General features: G+C 45.9%; 1 protein-coding gene across 4 annotated transcripts in view; it reads right to left on the bottom strand.

Moving 5' to 3' along the window:
- The window catches only part of LOC139254801 (zinc finger protein 664-like), a 51,313-nt gene extending 27,083 nt beyond the window's left edge, over positions 1–24,230 (bottom strand). For 2 of the 4 annotated variants that reach the window (XM_070873826.1, XM_070873824.1), the window contains exon 1: positions 4,754–4,877. The gene's annotated coding sequence lies outside the window, so the exon portion shown is untranslated. Of the gene's footprint in view, positions 1–4,753; positions 4,878–9,734; positions 9,822–21,819 lie in introns of those variants that run through there. The other 2 variants (XR_011592037.1, XM_070873825.1) reach the window with 2 other exon arrangements.
- Positions 24,231–26,148: the final 1,918 nt, after the last annotated feature.

The following is a 26,148-nucleotide window of genomic DNA, read 5'->3' on the forward strand; positions in this document are numbered from 1 at the left end:
CCACACGCTCCCTGACCAGTCACCATTTCCACACGCTCCCTGACCAGTCACCATTTCCACACGCTCCCTGACCAGTCACCATTTCCACACGCTCCCTGACCAGTCACCATTTCCACACGCTCCCTGACCAGTCACCATTTCCACACGCTCCCTGACCAGTCACCATTTCCACACGCTCCCTGACCAGTCACCATTTCCACACGCTCCCTGACCAGTCACCATTTCCACACGCTCCCTGACCAGTCACCATTTCCACACGCTCCCTGACCAGTCACCATTTCCACACGCTCCCTGACCAGTCACCATTTCCACACGCTCCCTGACCAGTCACCATTTCCACACGCTCCCTGACCAGTCACCATTTCCACACGCTCCCTGACCAGTCACCATTTCCACACGCTCCCTGACCAGTCACCATTTCTCCTTCATTTACAGACGCTCCCTGACCAGTCTCCATTTCTCCTTCATTTACAGATGCTCCCTGACCAGTCACCATTTAACTGAAATTGTTGACGGTTCTCTCTCCTCAGGTACTGTCCCCCCTCCCTCAAATCTGTCATCATCACTGCTCTTCTCAAAAAACTAACCCTCAATTTCCGCACCCCCTCCCCCCCCGCCCGATCCTTGCAAACTATTGCCCCATCTCCAACCTCCCCTTGTTTGCAGACGACACTAAAATTAGCTGTGTGGTTGATAATGAAGAGGAAAGTCATGGGCTGAAGGAGGATATTAATCTACTGGTCAGGTGGGCAGAGCAGTGGCAAATTAAATTTAATTCAGAGAAGTCTGAGGTGATGCACTTTGGGAGGGCTAATAAGGAAAGGGTATATACATTAAGCGGTAGGTCACTAAATAGTATAGATGAACAAAGGGACCTTGGAATGCTTGTCCACAGATCGCTGAAAGTAGCAGGCCAGGTGGATAAGGTGGTTAAGAAGGCATACGGAATGTATGCCTTTATTGGTCAAGGCATAGAATATGAGAGCAGGGAGGTTATGCTTAAATTGAATAATACTTTAGTTAGGCCACAGCTGGAGTACTGCGTGCAGTTCTGGTCCGTATTATAGGAAGGACGTGATTGCACTGGAGAGGGTGCAGAGGAGATTTACTAGGATGCTGCCTGGAATGGAGAATCTTAGTTATGAGGACAGATTGGATAGGCTGGGTTTGTTCTCATTGGAACAGAGGAGGTTGAGTGGAGACCTCATCGAGGTGCACAAAATATTGAGGGGCCTGGACATAGTGGATAGTAAAGGTCTATTTCCATTGGTGGAGGGGGCTATTCTGAGGGGGCATAGTTTTAAGGTGATTAGTGGAAGGTTTAGAGGGGATTTGAGGGGGGAGGGGCTTCTTTATGCAGAGGATTGTGGGGGGCTGGAACTCACTGCCTGGAAGAGCGGTGGATGCAGAAAACCTCACCATTTTTAAGAGATGGTTGGATGGGCACTTAAAGTGCTGTAACCTGCAGGGTTACGGACCTCGAGCTGGTAATTGGGATTAGACTAGATGACTTTTTGTTGGTCAGCACAGATATAATGATAAGTACTGCAGGGAATAGAATACGGCCAGGGTGATCTCCTGGACTAGTGTCGATCGCCTGGATGAGTCGGCGAGGAATTTTCCCAGATTTCTTTCTCCCTAAATTGGCCTGGGTTTCTATCTGGTTTTTGCCTCTCCCAGGAGATCACATGGCTCTGGTTGGGGTGGGGTGTCGATGTTTTTAGTATAAGGGGTGTTGCAGTGGTGTGGGGTGGACTGGTTGGGCTGGGTGCTCTTTGCCTTTCCGTCGTTGTTCATGGGTTTGTATGTAACCTTTAGGGCTTCTGACCGAGGGCCGTGTGGCTCTTTGTCGGCCGGCGCGGACACGATGGGCCGAAATGGCCTCCTTCTGCGCTGTAAATTTCTATGTTTCTATGTTGCTATGTTTCCTCTCCAAAGTCCTTGAACGTGTGGTCACCTCCCAGATCCGTGCCCAGCTTTCCCACAATTCCATGTTTGAATCCCTCCAATCGGGTTTCCGCGTCTGCCACAGTACCGAGACGGCTCTCATCAAAGTCACAAACCACGTCCTTTGTGACTGTGACAAAGGCAGACTAGCCCTCCTTGTCCTTCTTGACTTGTCTGCAGCCTTTGACACGGTTGACCACTCGAACCTTCCCCACCACCTCTCCACCATCGTCCAGCTGGGTGGGACTGCACTCGCCTGGTTCCATTCTTATCTCTCTAATCGTAGCCAGAGAATCTCCTGCAATGGCTTCTCTTCCCACTGTTGTTATCCCCATTGTTATCTCTGGTGTCCCCCAAGTATCTGTCCTTGGCCCCCTCCTATTTCTCATCTACATGTTGCCCCTTGGCGACATCATCTGAAAACACAGCATCAGTTTCCACATGTACGCTGATGACACCCAGCTCTACCTCACTACCACTTCTCTCGACCCCTCCACGGTCCCTAAATTGTCAGTCTGCTTGTCCGACATCCAGTTCTGGATGAGCAGAAATTTTCTCCAATTGAATATTGGGAAGATCGAAGCCATTGTTTTCGGTCCCTGCCACAAACTCCGTTCCCTAGCCACTGACTCCATCCCTCTCCCCAACTTCTGTCTATGGCTGAACCACACTGTTCACAACCTTGGTGTCATATTTGACCCTGGAATGAGCTTTCGACCTCATATCCGCAGCATAACGAAGACCCACTATTTCCACCTCCGTAGCATCACCCATCTCAACCCTTACCTCAGCTCATCCGCTGCTGAAGCCCTCATCCTGACCAGTCACCATTATTCCTTCATTTACAGACACTCCCTGACCAGTCTCCATTTCTCCTTCATTTAGAGACATTCCCTGACCTGTCTGGATTTCTCCTTCATTCATTGACGCTCCCTCACCAGTTTCTATTTCTCTCTCATTTACAGACGCTCCCTGACTCACTTCCTCCCTGTCCCTGGAGTTTGCCGTGGTGCCGCTTTGTGGGCCTATCTGTTGTGGCTTTAAACAGATGAAACCCTGTGGGTTGGAGCAAACTCTGCAACATTTGGTAGTGAAATGGATTGATTCAGGACAGACAGCAGGGATTATTTCAGGAAATAACAGTGTAGTGAGACAGGAAATGCAGGGGATGTTGTGTAGATGGATTGTCAAAAGGTGTTTGATAAGGTGCCGGACAGGAGGTTTGTTCATCAAAATTAAGGCTCACGGTATTAAAGGGAGTGAGTGGGGCAGCGTGAAGAGGAAGTTGGGTTAAGGGCATAAAACAGAGAGTAGTGGTTAATGGATGTTCTTCAGACTGGAGGGAAGTAAACAGTGGTATCCCTCGGGGTCGGTGTTGGGACCATTGCTCTTCTCAATATAGAGAAACGATCTGGGCTAGGGTCTAAGAACAGAAGGATATAAGAATTAGGAGCAAGTGTACGTGACTCGGCCTCTCGAGCCTGCTCCGCCATTCAATAAGATCATGGCTGATATTCTACCTCAACTCCACTTTCCTGCGCTGTCCCCATATCCCTCGATTCCCTTAATATCCAAAAATCTATTGATCTCTGTCTTGATTAGACTCAAAGACTGAGTCTTCATATCCCTTTGGGGTAAAAAATTCCAAAGATTCACCATCCTCTGAGTGAAGAAGTTTCCCCTCAATTCAGTCCTAAATGGCCGACCCCTTATTCTGAGTCTGAGAGTCCTGGTTCTAGACTCTCCAGTCAGGGAAAACATCCTCCCTGCATCTACCCTGTCAAGCCCTGTAAGAATTTTATATGTTTCAATGAGATCACATCTCATTCTTCTGAACTCTAGAGAATATAGGCCTAGTCTACTCAATCTCTCCTTATTGGACAATCCCCCCATTCAATTCTGAATAGCTGGGGCCCAAGCACCAATCCTTGCAGCACCCCACTAGTAACAGCCTGCCAAGCCGAAAATTACCGTTTATTTGTTTTCTGCCCGTTAACCAATCCTAAATCCAAGCTAGTATATTACCCCCAATCCCATGAGCCCTAATTGTGTTTAATAACCTCTTGTGTGGCACCTTATCGAATGCTTTCTGAAAATCCAAATACACCATATCCACTGGTTCTCCCTTATTAGTTACAATCTCAAAAACCTCTAACAGATTTGTCAAACATGATTTCCCTTTCATAAATCCATGTCGACTCTGTCCAATCCTATTACTATTTTCTAATTGCTCTGTTACCACATCCTTAATATTAGATTCTCGCATTTTCCCTCCGACTGATGTCAGGCTAACTGGTCTGTAAGTTCCCCATTTTCTCTCTCTCTTCTTTCTTAAATAGCGGGGTTACATTAGCTTCCTTCCAATATGCGGGAACCTTTCTGGAATCTATGGAATTTTGGATGACGACAGCCAATTCATCCATTATCTCAATGGCCACCTCCTTCAAAACCCTAGGATGTAGGCCATCGGGTCAAGATCAAAATCTCCAGATGATGCCAAAAGATGGACCATGGCCAACTGTGAAGGAGCTGTAAGTGACTTCAGTGTGAACACACAGGTTAGTAAATGGAGCAGGTAAATGGCAAATGAAATTTAATGCAGAGAAATGTGATGATAGATTTTGGGAGAAAATGTACATTAAATGGTAAAACTTTAAAAAGAGTAGCAGAGTAGAGAGATTTAGGGTTGTAAGATTCTAGCTAATGTCTTGCCTTATTAATTAGCAGGTTCAAGAGTCCAGTGTCAGGAACTTTAATATCTTACTAAGAAATACAAGATGAGCAGATTCTCAGTCCACTGACGTACCTTATATTGATCCATCAATCAGAGTAAAGATACAAGTCCCGCGTGTCCACAGTAACTGACACCAGGTCAGCCCACTGGATGCCCTGAGCTTGATCTCCGATGTCTCCAGTCCCGACTGCCCCCTTACATCAGTCTCCCCTCACTTTTATACCCTGCACTGATCCACCTCTGGCATCGGACGCTTCTTTGTTTTCTCTGCTGGGTTTGGGCAGGAAGTGAGGAAAAGACAGCTGGAATTTCTCTAATCTGTGATTTACAAGGTCACTTTCCCTGGTTCCCAGCAGTTACTTTTCTCAGTAATTTTCTCTTTATCCCTAAACTCCCCTGCTTGCTGTTCATTACTTTATTTCAGATTGTTTCAGTTATAGGTACAAACATCACACATTATAATCTAATCTATTCTATTACTCACTCTGGTTTAAGTTTATATTGCAGTTAATAACAGACAAACCCTGTCCTTTCCCCGATCAGATTACAACCAGTTGATTCAGTAAATGGAATGTCTTATCAGTGTTGTCATAGCAACCTGTCTACAGTGAAGGCCTGTTTGAGTTTCTAACTCAGACTAAACCTCTATTTCCCACAATACACATTAATCAGCTATTTGATGTCAACATATTTTAGCCATGATATGTTAATAACTCTAAAACCTACAAGGAGTTCAGATACACAAATCTTTAAGTTGATAAAGTGGTTAAAAAGCACATGGGATCCTAGGTTTTATAAATAGGGGTGTGGAGTACAAAAGGGTAAACCTGCACAAATCATTGGTTAGGCTGCAGTTCGAATATTGTGTCAGGTTTTGGGGGTCTTACACCAGGAAGGACGTCGAGGTCATGGAGAGGGTGCAGAGAGATTCACTGAGATGGTACCAGGGAAGAGAGGCTTTAGTTATCAGGGGAGATTGGAGAAACTGGGGCTCTTTTCATTAGAACAAAGGGGAATTGGAGATCTGAGGGAGCTGTTCAAAGTTGATCAGATAAATGAGGATAAACTATTTCCACCAGTCGGTGAGTCAGTAACTCGAGGGCATCAAATTCAAATCATCACCAAAACATTCAGATCCAGGGAGGAACTGTCGAGCACACTGTACAACAATGTTCGGGACACTCACTGTCCCTCTGGATCTGTGTCCAGGGGAGGAACTGATGGGTTTCTCATATCTTTTAATTACAGTTAAATGTTGTTCTCATGAAAGTGATGGATGTCAGTGCCGTGGAATGGGGTATTCTGAGCACCAAGTGTCTGCCTGAAGCATTCTGCAGTCAGGTGCAGCACGGGTTAGATACAGAGTAAAGCTCCCTCTACACTGTCCCATCAAACACTCCCAGGGTAGGTACAGCACGGGTTAGATACAGAGTAAAGCTCCCTCGACACTGTCCCATCAAACACTCCCAAGGCAGGCACAGCACGGGTTAGATACAGAGTAAAGCTCCCTCTACACTGTCCCATCAAACACTCCCAGGGCAGGTACAGCACAGGTTAGATACACAGTAAAGCTCCCGCTACACTGTCCCCATCAAACACTCCCAGGGAAGTGTCGATGGAGCTATATTCTGTATGTAAATTAGACTCTAGTCCCTGCCCCAGGAATCCCAGAGGTTGACAAGAGGTTCTCTGACTGATAAAAACTTTTAAGACAAGCTATGATCCTGTTGAATGGTGTAGCAGGCTCTAGTGGCCGTATGGCCTACTCCTGCTCCGAATTCTTCTGTTCTTATCAAATATCCTGTTGCCCGGCACTGACCTCCATCACCTCGATGAGCACAAAGATTCACCTAAAGGTAACACAAACCCATCAATTGCTCCCCGACACAGGTACTGAGGGAGTGTCCGGGACACTTACATTTCTCATTCAGTAAGGTATAAATTGATCCTGTACCTCTCCCCATTAATCCTGGGCTCCACACAGGCCGAACCCTGCTCCTGTTTCCCTTCCTGTAACAGCACTGAGATCAACCCAGCCCATAATGAGCAGGGCTCAGGGAGGTTGGTTGCTGGGCACTGCAGTGATGTCATAAAGCAGGGCCATTCCTTGCCCCTTTAAAGGTGGAGAGCTGGGACATCCTGTCTCAACACACATCCCCCTGTTCATACTGAGAATCTCCGGGGAAGGCCCAAGGCCCAGAGTGGAACACAAGGGGGAAAGAGGAGGAGAGAAGGGGAGGTAAGTCAAGGAGTAGGGACGGAGGGACACCAAGCTAAAGTTTTAGAGCCTATAGACTTCAGGAGGGGAAGACTGAGTTCAGTTGATTTATGATACCAGGAAGAGAACAAGGCACAAGGTACTTTGCATTAATTCCTACTATTTTTCCCTGCTCTCCTCTCCACCCCCGAGGGTGCTGACTCTGGCTGGGTTCAGTTCTACACTCGCTGGTTCCCCTCCCTCTCCTCCCCTGAGGATGCTGACTCTGGCTGGGTTCAGTTCTACACTCACTGGTTCCCCTCCTTCTCCTCTCCCTGAAGGTGCTGACTCTGGCTGGGTTCAGTTCTACACTCACTGGTTCCCCTCCCTCTCCTCCCCCTGAAGGTGCTGACTCTGGCTGGGTTCAGTTCCACACTCACTGGTTCCCCTCCCTCTCCTCCCGAGGGTGCTGACTCTGGCTGGGTTCAGTTCAACACTCACCAGTTTCTCTCCAATATGTGACCCATGTGCCCAATCTCCATGAGTGAACCTCAACAGTGAGTGTCGACAGGCTATTCCACTGCTCTTCCCTGAGGCCTCACACGTGCATTCTCCAGCAGGGTCACAGGACCCTCCTCCCAATGGCTCAGTGGGTAAAGACACTGACCGATGTGACTGAGTTATATTAACAGGAGGGACCCAGGTTTAATCCCTTCTGCATATCCTCACCTTCTAATCCCCTGGAAAATGAGTTTACAAAAGTCATCACTGCAAGTAGGAACATAGGAGCATGAGTAGGCCATTCAGCCCCTTGAACCTGTTCTGCCATTCAATAAGATCAAGGCTGATTTTGTGCTTCAACTTCACTTTCCCGCCCTATCCCCGTATCCTTTAATTCCTTAAGTGTCCATACATCTATCTCAGCCCTGAATATACTCACAGACTGAACATGCACAGCCCTCTGGGGCAGAGAATCCCAAAGATCCACAACCCTCTGAGTGAGGAAGTTTCTTCTCATCTCAGTCCAAAATGTCCGAGCCCTTATTCTGTGACTATGACCCTGAGTTCTAGACTCTCCAGCCGGGGAAACAACCTCTCAGCATTTGTGTGAGGAAGTGCTTCCTGACATCACCCTGAACGGCCGAGCTTTAATTTTCTTAAACGTTCTGTCCGCTTCACCAGAGGAAATCGCTTCTCTCGATCTACCCCATCAATGCCTTTAATCATCTTAAATACCCCAATTAGATCCCCCTTATTCTTCTATATTCTGGGGAATACAAGCCTAGTCTCTGCAATCTGGCTTCATAATTTAAAAAGTAATCACAGCATAGATATTCTGATCAGACAGTTCGAGTTTCTCTGGAACATTATTTCCTCTGAAGCTGTAGAATTAGTTCCACTCCCCTGCTCTTACCCCATAACCCGGTATTTTTTTCCAACTCAAGTACTGATCTCTTTTGAAAGTTACGAGTGAATCTGCTTCCACCACCCTTTCAGGCAGTGTGCTCCAGGTCATAACATCTCGCTGCTTCATTTTTCCCTTCATGTACAATCTGGTTCATTTGCCAATCACTTTAAATCTGAGTCTCTAGTTACTGATCCTCCTGACACTGAAAACTGTGCCTCCTTATTAAGAGTGTTGGTGGGCTGGAGGAGGTTACAGAGATAGGAAGGCGTGAGGCCTTGGAGGGATTAGAACAAGAGGATGAGAATGTTAAAGGCTGAAGCCACCAGCCGTCTCCCCCAGTGCAGAATATGACTCACTAACAGGAAGGATGTTACTTTAACTACGACACATGTATAATGGGGGAATTAATAATTAATAATGGGGAACAGGGAAATGACAGAGACATTGAACAAATATTTTGTATCGGTCTTCACGGTAGAAGACACTAAAAACATCCCAATAGTAGATACTTAAGGAAGTGGTCCTAGAAATAGTGGATGCATTGGAGATCATTTTCCAACAGTCTATCGACTCTGGATCAGTTCCTATGGACTGGAAGGTAGCTAATGTAACACCACTTTTTAAGAAAGGAGGAAGAGAGAAAAAGGAGAATTATAGACCGGTTAGGCTGACATCAGTGGTGGGGAAAATGTTGGAATCAATTATTAAAGATGAAATAGCAGCTCATTTGGAAAGCAGTGACAGGATCGGTCCAAGTCAGCATGGATTTATGAAAGGGAAATCATGCTTGACAAATCTTCTAGAATTTTTTGAGGATGTAACTGAGAGAGTGGACAGGGGAGAACCAGTGGATGTGGTGTATTTGGACTTTCAAAAGGCTTTTGTCAAGGTCCCACACAAGAGATTGATGTGAAAAATTAAAGCACATGGTATTGGGGGTAATGTATTGACGTGGATAGAGAACTGGTTGGCAGACAGGAAGCAGAGAGTCGGGATAAACGGGACCTTTTCAGAATGGCAGGCAGTGACTAGTGGGGTACCGCAGGGCTCAGTGCTGGGATCCCAGCTATTTACAATACACATCAATGATTTAGATGAAGGAATTTAGTGCAATATCTCCAAGTTTGCAGATTACACTAAGCTGGGTGGCGGTGTGAGCTACGAGGAGGATGCCAAGAGGCTGCAGGATGACTTGGACAGGTTAGGTGAATGGGAAAATGCATGGCAGATGCAGTATAATGTGGATGAATGTGAGGTTATCCACTTTGATGGCAAAAACACGAAAGGCAGAATATTATCTGAATGGCGAGAGATTAGGAAAAGGGGAGGTGCAACGAGACATGGGTGTCATGGTACATCAGTCATTGAAAGTTGGCATGCAGATACAGCAGGTGGTGAAGAAGGCAAATGGCATGTTAGCCTTCATAGCTAGGGGATGTGAGTGGTTTCCAGGGCAATCAATCACCACTCGGCAACATTATGCTGTCAGATGAAGTTGAGGGGCTCAGAGGAAGAAATAAAATGAGGCTGTGAATCTGAGTTAAGAAGTAAAATTAGAGAAGCATGATTAAATTTATAAACAAAACTACTTAAAATTAATTCAACTGAATTGTTACAATTAATATATTCCTTTTGGCCACGTGGGAAACAAGTGATGTGTGAGTTGTGCAGAGTGTCTGTGCCCGGTTACACAGCGTGTCCCTGGCTCTCCGCTCCAAGTGCACATGTTTCAGCTCACATCCAACAGACTGGATAAACCTCGCCCATCTAAACCCCATCATACAAATATCAGCATTTGATGTTTAGTTATGCTAAACCTTTATAAACACTGGTTAGGCTTCAGCTGGCACATTGTGTTCAATTGTGGGCACCACACTTTCAGAAGGATGTCTGCACCTTAGAGAGGGTGCAGAAGAGATTTACTAGAATGGTACCAAGGATGAAGGGCCTCAGTTATGTGTAGATACTGGAGAAGCTGCAGTTATTCTCCTTGGAGCAGAAACATAGAAAACATAGAAACATAGAAAATAGGTGCAGGAGTAGGCCATTCGGCCCTTCGAGCCTGCACCGCCATTCAATGAGTTCATGGCTGAACATGCAACTTCAGTACCCCATTCCTGCTTTCTCGCCATACCCCTTGATCCCCCGAGTAGTAAGGACTACATCTAACTCCTTTTTGAATATATTTAGTGAATTGGCCTTAACAACTTTCTGTGGTAGAGAATTCCACAGGTTCACCACACTCTGGGTGAAGGAGTTTCTCCTCATCTCGGTCCTAAATGGCTTACCCCTTAGCCTTAGAAAAGTTTAAGAGAAGATTTCATCGAGGTGTTCAAAATCATGAACAGTTTTAATAGACTAAATAAAGAGAAACACTTTCCAGAGGCAGAAGGGTTGGTAACCTGAGGAGACAGAATAAGGTGATTGACAAAAGAAGCAGAGGCGACATGAGGAAAAACATTTTATGAGCGAGTTGTTGCAATCTGGAATGCACTGCATGAAATGATGGTGGAAGCAGATTCAATAGTACCTTTCAAAAGTGAATTGTATAAATACTGAAGGGAAGATATTGAGAAAGATCAGGAGGGTGGAACTAACTGGATAGCTCTACCATCGAGGTAACAAGGAGGGTCGATGAGGGTAGTGCATGTTATGTAGTCGATATGGATTTTAGCAAAGCTTCTGATAAGGTCCCACATGGTAGACAAAGGTAAAAGCCCATGGGATCCAAGGCAAAGTGGCACGTTAGATCCAAAATTGGCTCAGAGTCAGGAAGCAAAGAGTAATGGTCGATGGATGTTTTTGTGACTTGAAGGCTGTATACAGTGGTGTTCCGCAGTGCTCAGTACTAGGTCCCTTGCTTTTTGTGGTATAAATCAATGATTTGAACTTGAATGTAGGGGGTATGACTAAGAAGTTTGCAGATGATACAAAAATTGGTCGTGTGGTTGAAAATGAAGAAAAAAGCTGTAGACGGCAGGAAGATATCAATGGACTGGTCAGGTGGGCAGAACAGTGGCAAATGGAATTCAATCCAGAGAAGTGTGAGGCAATGCATTTGGGAAGGGCTAACAAGACAATGCAATATACAATAAATGGTAGGACATTGAGAAGTGTAGAGGAACAGAGGGACCTTGGAATGCATATCTACAGATCCCTGAAAATAGCAGGCCAGGTAGATAAGGTGGTTCAGAAGGCATTTGGGATACTTGCCTTTGTTAGCCAAGGCATAGACTACAAGAGCAGGGTTATGCTTCAACTGTACAAAACACTAGTTAGGCCACAGCTAGAGTACTGCGTGCAGTTCTGGCCACCACATTACAGGAAAGATGTGATTGCACTCGAAAGGGTACAGAGGAGATTCACGAGGATGTTGCCTGGACTGGAGAATTTTGGTGATGAGGAAAGATTGGATAGGCCAGGTTTGTTTTCTTTGGATTGGAGAAGGCTGAGGGGAGACCTAATTGAGGAGTATAAATTATGGGGGACCTAGATAGAGTGGATAGGAAGGACCTAATTCCCTTAATAGAGGGGTCAATAACTGGGGGGGCATAGATTTAAAGTAATTGGTCAATGGTTTAGAGGAGATTTGATGAGAAATGTTTTCACCCAGAAGGTGGTGGGGGTCTGGAACTCACTGCTTGAAAGGGTGGTAGAGGCAGAAACCCCCACCACATTTATAAAGTACTTGGATGTTCACCTGAAGTGCTGTGCCCAGAAGGCTACGGCCCAAGAGCTGGAAAGTGGGATTCGGCCGGATAGCTCTGTGTCGGCCGGCAGGGACACGATGGGCCGAATGGCCTCCTTCTGTGCTGTCAATGGCTCTGATTCTATGATGTCACAGGTCTCACCAGCAACCGCGCTGCATGATGGGTGATTGACAGCCGAGTCCGGCACAGTGGCCCCTCTCGGTCGCTATCGGTAATAACCGCGCAGGCCCAGAGAACAGCAACCGCCCCTCCCCCACACTCGGTGCTCCGCCTGCGCGCTCGGATCCTGTGGTGCGGAGTCGGCACGGGTCCTTCCGGAGAAGATTGACGGGAGCTTCCAACCAATGGAGCGAGCGGGGCAGGAGGAGCTTCCGACCAATGGGGAGCAAGGGGCGGTGCTGGAGGAGCTTCCGACCAATACAGAGCGAGCGGGGCGGGGCGGGACGGGGCTGGAGGAGCGAGCCGGCGGCGGGTCCTCCAACCAATCGGGGAGCCCGAGGGGAGGGACTTTGTGCAGTCCATTGTTCAGGGCCTGGGACCAGGGGAGGCGGTGGGCCTTTATTGCCCTTATTGGAGACAAGGCTCTGGGGCTTACAACCCACTGGCTCAGATTTTAATGTAGACTTTTTAAATTCATGAATAAAAGCAGACAAACCCCGTGCTTCTGTGGAATTTAATATTTGAGACTAAAAATTGTATTTTTTCTCCTCTCCGGAATTTATTGTTACTTTCAGACAACAAATGTATTTATACAGTGTTTTTAACGTAGTAAAACGACCCAACGTGTTTCATCAGAGCATTATAAACAACATTTGACACCGGGTACAAACCAAGCATAAAGAGGAAAGATGGGAGTGGATATATGGGAGTGGTGCCAGAGAACTGGAGGATTAGAAATATTACACCCCTGTTTATAAAAGGGGAGAGGGCTAAACCTGGTAACTACAGGCCAATCACTGTAACGTCAGTGGTGGGTGAGTGACTAGAGACCATTGTCAAGGACAAAATGAATTCTCACTTGGAGAAGCATGGGTTAATAAGGGGCCCCCATTATGGATTTGTTAAAGTCTGACTAATCTGATTGAGTTTTTTGATGAAGTAACAGAGGGTTAACAAAGGTGGTGCAGATGTTGTTGTGTATATGGACTTTCAAAAGGCATTTGATAAAGTACCACATAAGTGAGTTAATCGGAAAATAGAAGCACAGGGAATGAAAGGGATGATGGTAAATTGAGTATATCATTGGTTAAGGGATAGGAGGCAGAGAGTAGTGCTGAATGGATGTGTTTCTGACTGGAGGGAAGTATGCAGTGGGGTTCCCCAGGGTTTGGTATTAGCACTATTGCTTTCCTTGTTATATATAAATGACCTAGACTTGTGTATGGGTGTACAATTTCAAAGTTTACGGATGATACAAAATTTGGCAACATTGTAAATAGTGAGCATGATAGTAGCAGGCGTCAGGAGGACATAGACAGACCGGTGAAATGGTCAGACACATAGCAGATGCAATGAAATGCGGATAAGTGTGAAGTGATGCACTTTTGGAGAAACAACATGGCGAGGCAGTATAATCTAACTGGCCATATTTTGGAGGGGGTGCAAGACAGAGGGACCCGGGGTTGCACATTCACAAATCATTGAAAGTGCAACAGCAAGTTGGTAAGGTGGTTCAGAAAGTGAATGGGATGCTTGGCTTTACAAATATGGCCATTGAATACAAAAGCAAGGAAGTTACACTAAACCTTTGTAAATCACTAGTTAGGATCATAGGACAGGAGTTGGCCATTCAGCCCCTCGAGCCTGTTCTGCCATTCAATGAGATCAGGGCTGATCTGTGACCTAACTCTACACACCCGTCTTTGGCCCATATCCTTAATGCCTTTGCTTAAAAAAAGCCATCAATCTCAGGTTTAACAATTGATCTAGCATCAATTGCCATTTGCAAAAGAGTTTTCCAAACTTCTACCACCCTTTGTGTGTAGAAGTCTTTATTAATTTCACTCCTGAAAGGACTGGCTCTAATTTTTAGACTAACCCCCTCCCCCTCATCCTAGACTCCACAACCAGCAGAAATAGTTTCTCTCTATCTACCCTATCTGTTCCCCTTAATATCCTGAACACTTCGATCAGCTCACCCCTTAACCTTCCAACTTCTAAGGAACAAAACCCTAATTTGTGTAATCTTATAACTTAACGCTTGGAGTCCGGCTATCATTCTGGTAAACCTACACTGCGCTCCCTCCAAGACCAATCTATTTTTCCCAAGGTGTGGTGCCCAGAACTGCTCACAGTGCTCCAGGTGTGGTCTAACCAGGGCTCTGTATAGCTGCAGGGTTTTAGCCTCAGCTGGAGCCTTGTGTACAGTTCAGGGCACCACACTTTAGGTAGGATGATACGGCCTTGGAGAGGGTACAGAGGAGGTTTACCAGGATGTTACCAGGGATGGGGGAATTCAGTTATGTGGAGAGACTGGAGAAGCTGGGATTGTTCCCCTTAGAGCAGAGAAGGTTAAGAGGAGATCTATTAGAGATATTAAAGGTTATGAGGGGTTATGATAGAGCAAGTCGGGAGAAACTGTTGCCTCTGGCAAAAGGGTCGGTAACCAAAGGTCACAGATTTAAAATAATTGCCACAATAACTAGAGAGGAATTGTTTTCACACAGAGGGTGGTTAAGGTCTGGAATGCACCATCTGAAAGGATAATGGATTCAGGTTCCATAGGAACTTCCAAACAGCAATTGGACGTGTGCTTGAAGAGGACTAGATTACAGGGTTATGGGGATAAAGCTGGGGTGGGGGACTAAATTGGACAGCTCTTTTAAAATGGCAGCACAGACATGAAGGGCCGAAGCTTCATGTGCTGCAGGATGCTATGATCAGTGTGAACACGCTGGTGTCTCTTAACGCTCTCAGAGCTTTTAAAGCACTTCCCACAGTCAGAACATTTCAACGATCTCTCGATAGTGTGAACAAGCTGGTGTGACAGGAGGGTGGATAGCTGAGTGAATCCCTTCCCACACGGAGCAGGTGAGCGGCCTCTCCCCAGTGTGAGCTCGCTGGTGCACCTTCAGCTCCCTGGGACTTTTAAAGCTCTTCCCACAGTCAGAACATGGACATAAGAACATAAAAAATAGACGCAGAAGTAGGCCGTACGGCCCCTCGAGCCTGCTCCGCCATTTAATAAGATCAAAGAAACATAGAAAATAGGTGCAGGAGTAGGCCATTCAGCCCTTAAAGCCTACACCACCATTCAATAAGATCATGGCTGATCATTCACCTCAGTACCCCTTTCCTGCTTTCTCTCCATACCCCTTGATCCCCTTAAGTGTAAGGGCCATATCTAACTCCCTCTTGAATATATCCAATGAACTGGCATCAACAACTCTCTGCAGCAGGGAATTCCACAGGTTAACAATTCTCTGAGTGAAGAAGTTTCTCATCTCAGTCGTAAATGGCCTGCCCCTTATCCTTAGACTGTGGTTCTGGACTTCCCCAACATCGGGAACATACTTCCCGCATCTAGCCTGTCCAGTCCAGTCAGAATCTTATATGTTTCTATGAGATCCCCTCTCATCCTTCTAAACTCCAGTGAATAAAGGCCCAGTTGATCCAGTCTCTCCTCATATGTCAGTCCAGCCATCCCTGGAATCAGTCTGGTGAACCTTCGCTGCACCCCCTCAATAGCCAGAATGTCCTTCCTCAGATTAGGAGACCAAAACTGAACACAATATTCCAGGTGGGGCCTCACCAAGGCCCTGTACAACTGCAGCAAGACTTCCCTGCTCCTATACTCAAATCCCCTAGCTATGAAGGCCAACATACCATTTGCCGCCTTCACCGCCTGCTGTATCTGCATGCCAACTTTCAATGACCGATGAACCATGACACCCAGGTCTCACTGCACCTCCCCTTTTCCTAATCTGTTGTCATTCAGATAATATTCTGCCTTCGTGTTTTTGCCCCCAAAGTGGATAACCTCACATTTATCCACATTATACTGCATCTGCCATGTATTTGCCCACTCCCCTAACCTGTCCAAGTCACCCTGCAGCCTCTTTATGTCCTCCTCACAGCTCACACCGCCACCAAGTTTTGTGTCATCTGCAAATTTGGAGATATTACACTGAATTCCATCATCCAAATCATTAATATATAATGTCCCAGCTTCCACATCTCTCTGAGGCAGTGAATTCCACAGATTTACAACCCTCAGAGACAAGAAATTCCTCCTCATCTTAGAATAAGGGGCCGCCCATTTAAAACTAAGATTATGCCTTCGAGTTCTAGTCTCCCCTATCAGTGGAAATATCCTCTCTGCATCCACCTTGTCAAGGCCCCTCATAATCTTATACATTTCGATAAGATCATCTCTCATTCCTCTGAATTCCAATGACTAGAGGCCCAACCTACTCAACCTTTCCTCATAAGTCAAACTCCTCATCTCCGGAATCAACCAAGTGAACCTTCTCTGAACTGCCTCCAAAGCAAGTATATCCTTTCGTAAATTTGGAAACCAAAACTACATGCAGTATTCCAGGTGTGGCCTCACCAATACCCTGTATGACTGTAGCAAGACTTCCCTGCTTTTATACTCCATCCACTTTGCAATAAAGGCCAAGATTCCATTGGCCTTCCTGATCACTTGCTGTACCTGCATACTAACCTTTTGTGTTTCATGCACAAGTACCCCCAGGTCCCGCTGTACTGCAGCACTTTGCAATCTTTCTCCATTTAAATAATAACTTGCTCTTTGATTTTTTTTCTGCCAAAGTGCATGACCTCACACTTTCCAACATTATACTCCATCTGCCAAATTTTTGTCCACTCACTTAGCCTCTCTATGTCCTTCTGCAGATTTTTTGTGTCCTCCTCACACATTGCTTTTCCTCCCATCTTTGTATCACTCAGTCCCTTCTTCCAAGTCATTAATATAGATTGTAAATAGTTGGGTTCCCAGCACTGATCCCTGCGGCATCCCACTAGTTACTGATTGCCAAACCGAGAATGAACCATTTATCCCAATTCTTTGTTTTCAGTTAGTTAGCCAATACTCTATCCATGCTAATATATTTCCAACCCCGTGAACTTTTATTTTGTGCAGTAACTGTTTCTGTGGCACCTTGTCAAATGCCTTCTGGAAGTCCAAATACAACACATCCACTGGTTCCCTTTATCCACATTGTTTGTTACATCCTCGAAGAATTCCAGCAAATTTGTCAAACATGACTTCCCCTTCATAAATCCATGCCGACTCTGCCTGACTGAATTTTGCTTTTCCAAATGTCCTGCTACTGCTTCTTTAATAATGGACTCCAACATTTTCCCAACCACAGATGTTAGGCTAACTGGTCTATAGTTTCCTGCTTTTTGTCTGCCTCCTTTTTTAAATAGGGACATTGTATTTGCAGTTTTCCAATCTGCTGGGACCTCCCCAGAATCCAGGGAATTTTGGTAAATTGCAACCAATTCTTCCACAATCCCTGCCGCTACTTCTCTTAAGACCCTAGGATGCAAGCCATCAGGTCCAGGGGATATATCTCCCTTTAGTCCCATTATCTTACTGAGTACCACCTCCTTAGTGATTGTGAGTGTGTTAAGTTCCTCCCCCGCTATAGCCCCTTGACTATCCACTGTCGGAATATTGTTAATTTCCTCTACCGTAAAGACTGATATAAAATATTTGTTCAGGGTTTCTGCCATCTATCTCCATGTTCTCCATTAATAATTCCCCGGTCTCATCCTCTAAGGCACCAACATTTACTTTAGCCACTCTTTTCCTTTTTATATACCAATAGAAACTCTTGCTATCTGTTTTTATATTTTGTGCTAGTTTACTTTCATAGTCTATCTTCCCTTTCTTAATAATTTTTTTAGTCATTCTTTGCTGGCTTTTAAAAGCTTCCCAATCTTCTGTCCTCCCGCTAGTTTTGGTCACTTTGTATGCCCTTGTTTTTAGTTGGATACCGTCCTTTATTTCGTTAGTTAGCCATGGATGGCCATCTTTTCTCCGACACCCTTTCCTTCTCACTGGAATATATTTTTCTTGAGAGTTGTGAAATATCTCCTTAAATGTACACCACAGTTCATCAACTGTCCGACACTTCAATCTATTTTCCCAGTCCACTTTATCCAACTCTGCCCTCATACCTTCATAGTCTCCTTTATTTAAGCTTAGTACGCTGGTTAGAGATCCAACTTTCTCACCCTCCATCTGAATTTGAAATTCAATCATGTTATGATCACTCATTCCGAGAGGATCCTTTACTAGGAGATTGTTTATTAATCCTGTCTCATTACACAGGACCAGATCTAAGATAGCCTGCCCCTGGTTGGTTCCGTTACATACTGCTCAAGGAACCCGTCCCTGATGCACTCTATGAACTCCTCCCTCAAGGCTACCCTGACCAATTTGATTTGTCCAATCAATGTAGAGGTTAAAATCACCCATGATTATTGCTGTTCCCTTATTACAAGCCCCCACTATTTCCTGGTTTATGCTCCGACCAACAGAGTTGCTACTGTTCAGGGACCTATAGACAACGCCCACCAGTGACTTTTTCCCCTTACTGTTCTTTATCTCCACCCAAACTGTTTCAACATCCTCATCATTTGAGCCAATATTGTTTCTTACTATTGCAGTGATTCCATCCTTTATCAATAGAGCTACCCCACCTCCTTTTCCTTTCTGTCTGTCCTTCCGGATTGTCAAGTACCCTGAATATTTAATTCCCAGTCTTGGTCACCTTGCAACCATGTCTCTGTAATGGCTATCAGATCATACCCATTTGTCTCAATTTGTGCCGTCAACTCATTTATTTTGTTACAAATGCTACATGCATTCAGACAAAGTGCCTAAGTTTTATTTTACCTTTTTTTCCTGCTTGTTTCCTCTCTCCTTCAAATTCACTTTCTCTATATTTGCTTTCTAATTCCAGCTTTACTCCTCTCCCTACTGAATCTATTTTCAGGTTCCCATCCCCCTGCCAAGCTAGTTTAAACCTGTAATGGAACAGTGGTCTGCCTTTAAAGAATAAATAGTTCAGGTACAAGTTGAGTACATTCCCACTGGTGGGAAAGGTAGGGCAACTAAAGTCAAGGCTCCCCGGATGACGAAACACCTCGAGAATATGATCAAGCAGAAAAAGAGTGTGTATGACAGATGTGAGGTTGCTAATACACCTGAGAATCAGGCTATATATAGAAAGATCAGAGAAGTGAAGAAGAAAATAAGAGGGACAACGAGAGGGTATGAGAATAGAATGGCAGCCAACATCAAAGATAATCCAAAAGTCTGGCATTTAGAAGAATGAGAGGTGATCTGATTGAAACATACAAAATTCTGAAGGGGAATGACAGGGTAGATGCTGAGAGGTTGTTTCCCCGGCTGGCGTGTATAGAACTCGGAGGCACAGATTCAGGATAAGGGGTCGGCCATTTAAGACAGAGATGAGGAGGAATTCCTTCACTCAGAGGGGTGTGAATCTTTGGAATTTGTGGTCCCAGAGGGCTGTGGATGCTGAGTCACTGAATATATTCAAAGCTGAGATAGATAGATTTTTGGAGTCTAATGGAATCAAGGGACATGGGGATCAGGCGGGAAAGTGGAGTTGAGGTCAATGATCAGCCATGATCTTATTGAATGGCGGAACAGGCTTGATGGGGTGTTGGGCCTACTCCTGCTACTATTTCTTATGTTCTTATACAGGCATATAAATTGTAAAAGGGTGGGGCTGATTAAGGACCAAAAAGGAGACCTATGCATGGAGGCAGAGAGTATGGCTGAGGTACTAAATGAGTACTTTTATCTGTCTTCACCAAGGAAGAGGATGGTGCCATAGACATAGTGAAGGAGGATGTTGTGGAGACCCTTGAATGGATAGGAATTGATAAAGAGGTATTAAAAAGGCTGGCTGTACTGAAAGTAGATCAATCACCAGGTGCAGATGTGATGCATCCTAAGATGCTGAGGAAATTGAGGGCGGAAATCGCAAAAGTACTGGCCATAATAATCCAAACCTCCATCGATACAGGAGTGGTGCCAGAGGACTGGAGAATTGTAAATATTACACCATTGTTCAAAAAAGGTGTAAAATTAAACTCAGCAACTACAGGCCAGTCAGTTTAACCTCAGTAGTGGGGAACCTTTTAGAAAGTGATCAGAGACAAAATTAAGTCACTTGGATAGGTGTGGATTAATTAAGGAAAGCCAGCATGGATTTATTAAAGGCAAATCATGATTAACCAACTTAATCGAGTTTTTTGATGAGGTAACCGAGAGGGTTGATGAGGGTAATGCAGTTGACGTGATGTACATGGATTTCCAAAAGGCGTTCAACAAAGTGCCACATAAAAGACTTGCCAGCAAAGTTGAAGCCCATGGGATAAAAGGGACAGTGACAGCATAGATACAAAATAGGCTAAGGGACAGGAAACAGAGTAGTGGTGAACGGTTGTTTTTTGGACCGGGGGAAGGTATACAGTGGTGTTCGCCAGGGTTCGGTTCTAGGACCACTGTTTTTCTTGATGTATATTAATGACTTGGGGAACAATTTCAAAATTTCTACATGACACAAAACTTGGAAGTATAGTGAACAGTGACGAGGAGAGTGATAAACTTCAGGAAGACATAGACGGGCTGGTAAAATGGAGAGACACGTGGCAGAGGAAATTTAACCCAGAAAAGTGTGAAGTGATATTCTTTCTACCAAAATGTGAGAGGAAATATAAACTAAATGGTACAATCCTAAAGGGGGTGCATGAACAGAGAGACCTCGGGGTATGTATGCAAAAAATCATTGAAGGTGGCAGGGCAGCTGGAGAAAGCAGTTAAAAAGGCTTACAGGATCCTGAGCTTCATAAATAGAGGTAGAGTACAAAAGTGTGGAAATTATGATCAACCTGTATAAAACACCGGTTCAGTCCCAACTGGAGTATTGTGTCCAATTCTGGGCACCGCACTGTAGGAAGGATGTGAAGGCCTTCGGGAGGATGCAGAAAAGATTTTCGAGAATGATTCCATGGATGGGGGACTTCAGTTACATGGATAGACTGGAGAAGCTGGGGTTGTTCTCATTGGAGCGGAGATGATTGAGAGGAGATTTGATAGAGGTGTTCAAAATCATGAGGGATCTGGACAGAGCAGATAGAGAGAACTGTTCCCATTGGTAGAAAGGTGGAGAATCAGAGGACACAGAGTTAAGGTGATGGCAAAAGAACCAAAGGCAACATAAGAAGAAACTTTTTTTACACGGTGAGTGGTTAAGATCCGGAATGCATGGCCTGAAAGGGTGGTGGAGGCAGACTCAATCTTATCTTTCAAAAGGGAGTTGGATAAGTATCTGAAGGGGAATAGTTTGCAGGCGGGGGAGAGGGACTAGCTGAAAGCCCACATGGGCTCGACGGACTGAATGGCCGCCTTTTATGCTGTAACCATTCTATGGCCCCAAGTTTCGACATGATTTGCTCCTGATTTCTAGTCAGTTCGAACAGTTTCACTTTGGAACAGAATTTCTTTTTCAAAAAGGGGGCGTGTCCGGCCACTTATGCCTGTTTTCAAAGTTTTGTCAGTGAAAACTTACTCCAAACTAACTTAGAATGGAGTAAGTGAAGATTTTTGTACGCTCGAAAAAACCTTGTCTACACTTTATAAAATCAGGCATAGGTTACAAATTAGGCGTCGGGAACGAGGTGGGGGGTGGGGGAAGGGAAGTCATTAAATTCTACAATCAATCCTTAGTTATACTTATACAAATATTATACAAATAAATCAAACCTGAATAAAAATGTATAAGCAAAGAAAATATTAAATAAATCTTCCTACCTGTGTGAAACAGCAGCAGCATTCGAGCTGCTGTGCTTCAGGCAGGCCTTTCATGTTGGAGACAGGCTGGGGTGTCTCGACGGCAGCGGTAGGCGGGAAGCAGCCTTCGAGCTGAGCTGCGGTGCTTGAGGCAGGCCTTCATTCCCCGCGAAGATGCAGCACCCGGACGGACATGAGGCCATTCGGCCATGGGATTGCAGCAGCGTCAGTGGCTGGCCGGGAGCCGAAGAATGAACACAGGACACACACAGCTGATTTAAGATTCTTTAGGCCATTCGGCCACGCTTATGGGGCGGCGTCAGTGGCTCGAAGGCAGCCGAAGAATTAGGAGCGGAAGGACGGACATGAGGCCATTCGGCCATGAGATAGCAGCGGCGTCAGTGGCTGGCCGGGAGCCGAAGAAAGAACACAGGACACACGCAGCTGATTAAGATTCTTTAGGCCGTTCGGCCATGCTTATGGGGCGGCGTCAGTGGGTCCAAGAAACAAATCTTCACTTTTTCTGCAGTCCTTTTAAAAATGGCCGAGTGCCAATGTTTGTTTGAGACTGTGCATGCGCGCACGCGCAGGGTTGCCGGCATCACGAAGGCTAATTTAAATTGTACCCGCCCCCTCCTACTTAGAAAATCAGCGCGAGTGTTAGGCTCCGCCCCCTGCTGCGAAGAGCGCGCCGCGCCAAGCAGACATCGAGCTCCTTGAATATCGGACTTTTTTTTAAGCGCCGTTTTCGCCGCGGGACGAAACTTGGGGCCTATGATTCTAAGTTGTTCTTTCTCTGCTGATCACCGGGACTCTGAAGCCCAGGAGATGTTGGGGCAGATGACCAAACGATTGGGCGAGGAGAACATAATAAATAGGGGCAGGAAGGCTATTCGGCCCCTCGAGCCAGCTACGCCATTCAATGAGATCATGGCTGATCTTCTACTTCAACCCCACTTTCACATCCAATCCCCATATCCCTTAATATCCAAAAATCTATCCATCTCGGTCTTGAATATATAAAAGACTGAGCCTCCACAGCCCTCTGGAGTGGAGAATTCCAAAGAATCACCACCCTCTGAGTGAAGAAATTTCGCCTCTTCTCAGTCCTAAATGGCTGATCTCTTATTCTGAGACTGTGGCCCCTGGTTGTCGATGCCCCAGCCAAGGGAAACATCCTCCCTGCATCTACCCTGTCAAGCCCTTTGAGAATTTTGCATGTTTCAAGGAGATCACCTCTCATTCTTCTAAACTCTTGAGAGTGTAGGCCTAGTCTGCTCAATCTCTCCTCATAGGACAATCCCCCCATCCCAGGAATCCATCTGGTAAACCTTTGTTGCACTCCCTCTATGGCAAGTATATCCTTCCTTATGTAAGGAGACCAAATCTGTACACAATACTCCAGATGCGGTCTCACCAGGGCCCCATATAATTGCATTTGTACGTCTTTACTCTGATACTCAAATCTTTTTGTATTAAAGGCCATCATACCATTTGCTTTTCCAATTGCCTGCTGTACCTGCATGATAGGTAGGGTTTAAGGAGCCTTTTAAAAGGAGAAAAGTGAAGTGGAGAGGAGGAGCGATTTAGGGAGATAATTGCAGAGCTTAGGACCGAGGCAGCTGAAGGCATGACCGACAATAGTGGAGCAATTAAAATTAGCAATAATCAAAAGGCCAGAATAGGAAGCTGTAGGGGGATTATAGGGCTGGAGGAGATTAGAGATAGGGAGGGCCGAGCCCATGGAGGAATTTGAAAACAAGGATAAGAATTTTGAAATCGAGGTGTTGCTTAACTGGGAGCCAATATAGGTCAGCGAGCACAGGAGTGATGGGTGATGTTTGCAGGGCTACGTGGAAAGGGCAAGGGAGTAAGACTAGCTCAGATTCGGCATGGGCTCGACGGGCCAAATGGCCGCCTTCTGTGTTGTTACGATTCTATAGGACCATTAATGGCCTCTTTGAACATCAATAAAGAAAGATAGACCTGCATTTATATAACGCCTTTTCCGACCACTGGACGGTCCAAAGCATTTACACCCAATTTTGAAGTGCAAATGTGATAATGACCAGATGATGTGTTTTAATGATGTCTATTGAGAGATAAATATTGGCCCCAGAACATCGGTGATAACTCCCCTACTCTTCTTCAAAATTGTGACACAGGATCTTTTACATCCACCTGAGAGCAGACCCGACTTCAGTTTAACATCTCATCTAAAGGACGGCACCTCCGACAGAGTGACACTCCCTCAGCACTGCGCTGCAGTGTCAGCCTAGATTTTGTGTTCAAGTCTCTCGAGTGAGACTTCAAACCACTACCTTCTGACTCAGAGGCGAGAGTGCTACCCACTGAGCCATGGGTGACTTACACACACACACAGGAGGGGAGAGTGGAAAAAAACACATTCCCATATTTGAACCAAAGCTCACCTGTGGGACATACCAACTGAATCATGTCTACATCCACCCTTGGCACTTTGTCCTCCCACCCAATATAATTCTCAAAAGTTACTCTATTAATAAAAAATATTAATTTTGGGGCTGGAAATTCCCAAACGACAAAGCATCACAAACTTAAAAATGTTGTCTCAAATCGTCCTTTCCCAGCCCAGCGGCAGTGAAGCTGATTTCCAGACCCCAGCTGCTGCACAGGTTGCACCAATAGTAATGGCGGCTGCAAAAACCCACAAGCCCCCGCGCCCCAGAAAGCTCTCCGCGCTGAGTTGTGGCGGGCACCGCGCATGCGCCCCCTGGCCCCGCCCACAGCCACGCGGCCCCCACCGCGGATGCTCAGCGCACACCCCGCCTGAGAGCCCGGATCACCCGCGGAAAGTGAGTTTTATGAGGGTTTTTTTTATATAAATAGCGGAATGAGCGCGGGCGGAGAGATAAATAAAAATAAAATACAAACCGGAGCGGCCCGGGCACCGAGCGGAGCGGATTGAGCGGCTACAGCAGCTACAGCACGGGGTCTCCTGCAGGGAGCGGAACTGGGTCACGTGATCCATTCCACGGCGGTGATTGACGTTAGCTGCGACCAATAGCGAGAGCACGGGCGGGGCTTGGAGAGCTGAGGTGGCGGCGGGTCCTCTAACCAATCGGAGGAGGGGCGAGGGGCGGGACTTCCGCCAGTTGAAGCCTCAGGCACAGAATCAGAGACTGGTGACATCACAGAGGGAGGTCCCTCGGCCCATGCCGCCTCCCTGCCAGAGCATCTCAGGGAGTCCCAGTCCCCGCAATTGTCTCTCCTTCACACCCTGATCCCACTCCTTCTCAACACCACAATTGTCTCTCCTTCACACCCTGACCCCACTCCCTTCTCAACACCACAATTGTCTCTCCTTCACACCCTGACCCCACTCCCTTCTCAACACCACAATTGTCTCTCCTTCACACCCTGACCCCACTCCCTTCTCAACACCACAATTGTCTCTCCTTCACACCCTGACCCCACTCCCTTCTCAACACCACAATTGTCTCTCCTTCAAACCCTGATCCCACTCCTCAACACCACAATTGTCTCTCCTTCACACCCTGATCCCACTCCCTTCTCAACACCGCAATTGTCTCTCCTTCACACCCTGATCCCACTCCCTTCTCAACACCGCAATTGAGTCTGCCTCCACCACCCTTTCAGGCCATACATTCCACATCCTAACCACTCACTGCGTAAAAAATTGTTTTCTTCTGCTGCCTTTGGTTCCTTTGCCAATCATCTTAACTCTGTGTCCTCTGGTTCTTCACCCTTCGGCCAATGGGAACAGCCTCTCTATCGACTCTGTGCAGACCCCTCATGATTTTGAACACCTCTATCAAATCTCCTCTCAACCTTCTCTGCTCCAAGGAGAACCCCAGCTTCTCCATTCTATCCACATAACTGAAGTCCCTCATCCCTGTAATCATGCTCCTTAGTCTTTTCTGCACCCTTTTGCAATTTTTCTCCATTTAAATAATAAATTGTTCTTTGATTTTTTTCTGTCAAAGTGCATGACCTCACATTTTCCAACATTATGCTCCATCTGCCTAAATTTTTCCCACTCACTTAGCCTGTCTATGTCCTTTTGCAGGTTTTTTTGTACTCCTCACACATTGCTTTTCCTCCCATCTTTGTATCATCAGCAAACTTGGCTACGTTACACTCAGTCCCTTCTTCCAAGTCGTTAATATAGATTGTAAATAGTTGGGGTCCCAGCACTGATCCCTGCAGCACTCCATTAGTTAGTTATTGTTTGCCAACCAGAGAATGAACCACTTATCCCAACTCTCTGTTTTCTGTTAGTTAGCCAATCCTCTATCCATGCTAATATATTACCCCCAACCCTGTGAGCTTTTATCTTGTGCAGTAAAC

The sequence above is a fragment of the Pristiophorus japonicus genome, unplaced genomic scaffold (genome assembly GCF_044704955.1).
Source record: "Pristiophorus japonicus isolate sPriJap1 unplaced genomic scaffold, sPriJap1.hap1 HAP1_SCAFFOLD_579, whole genome shotgun sequence".
Taxonomy (NCBI): domain Eukaryota; kingdom Metazoa; phylum Chordata; class Chondrichthyes; family Pristiophoridae; genus Pristiophorus; species Pristiophorus japonicus.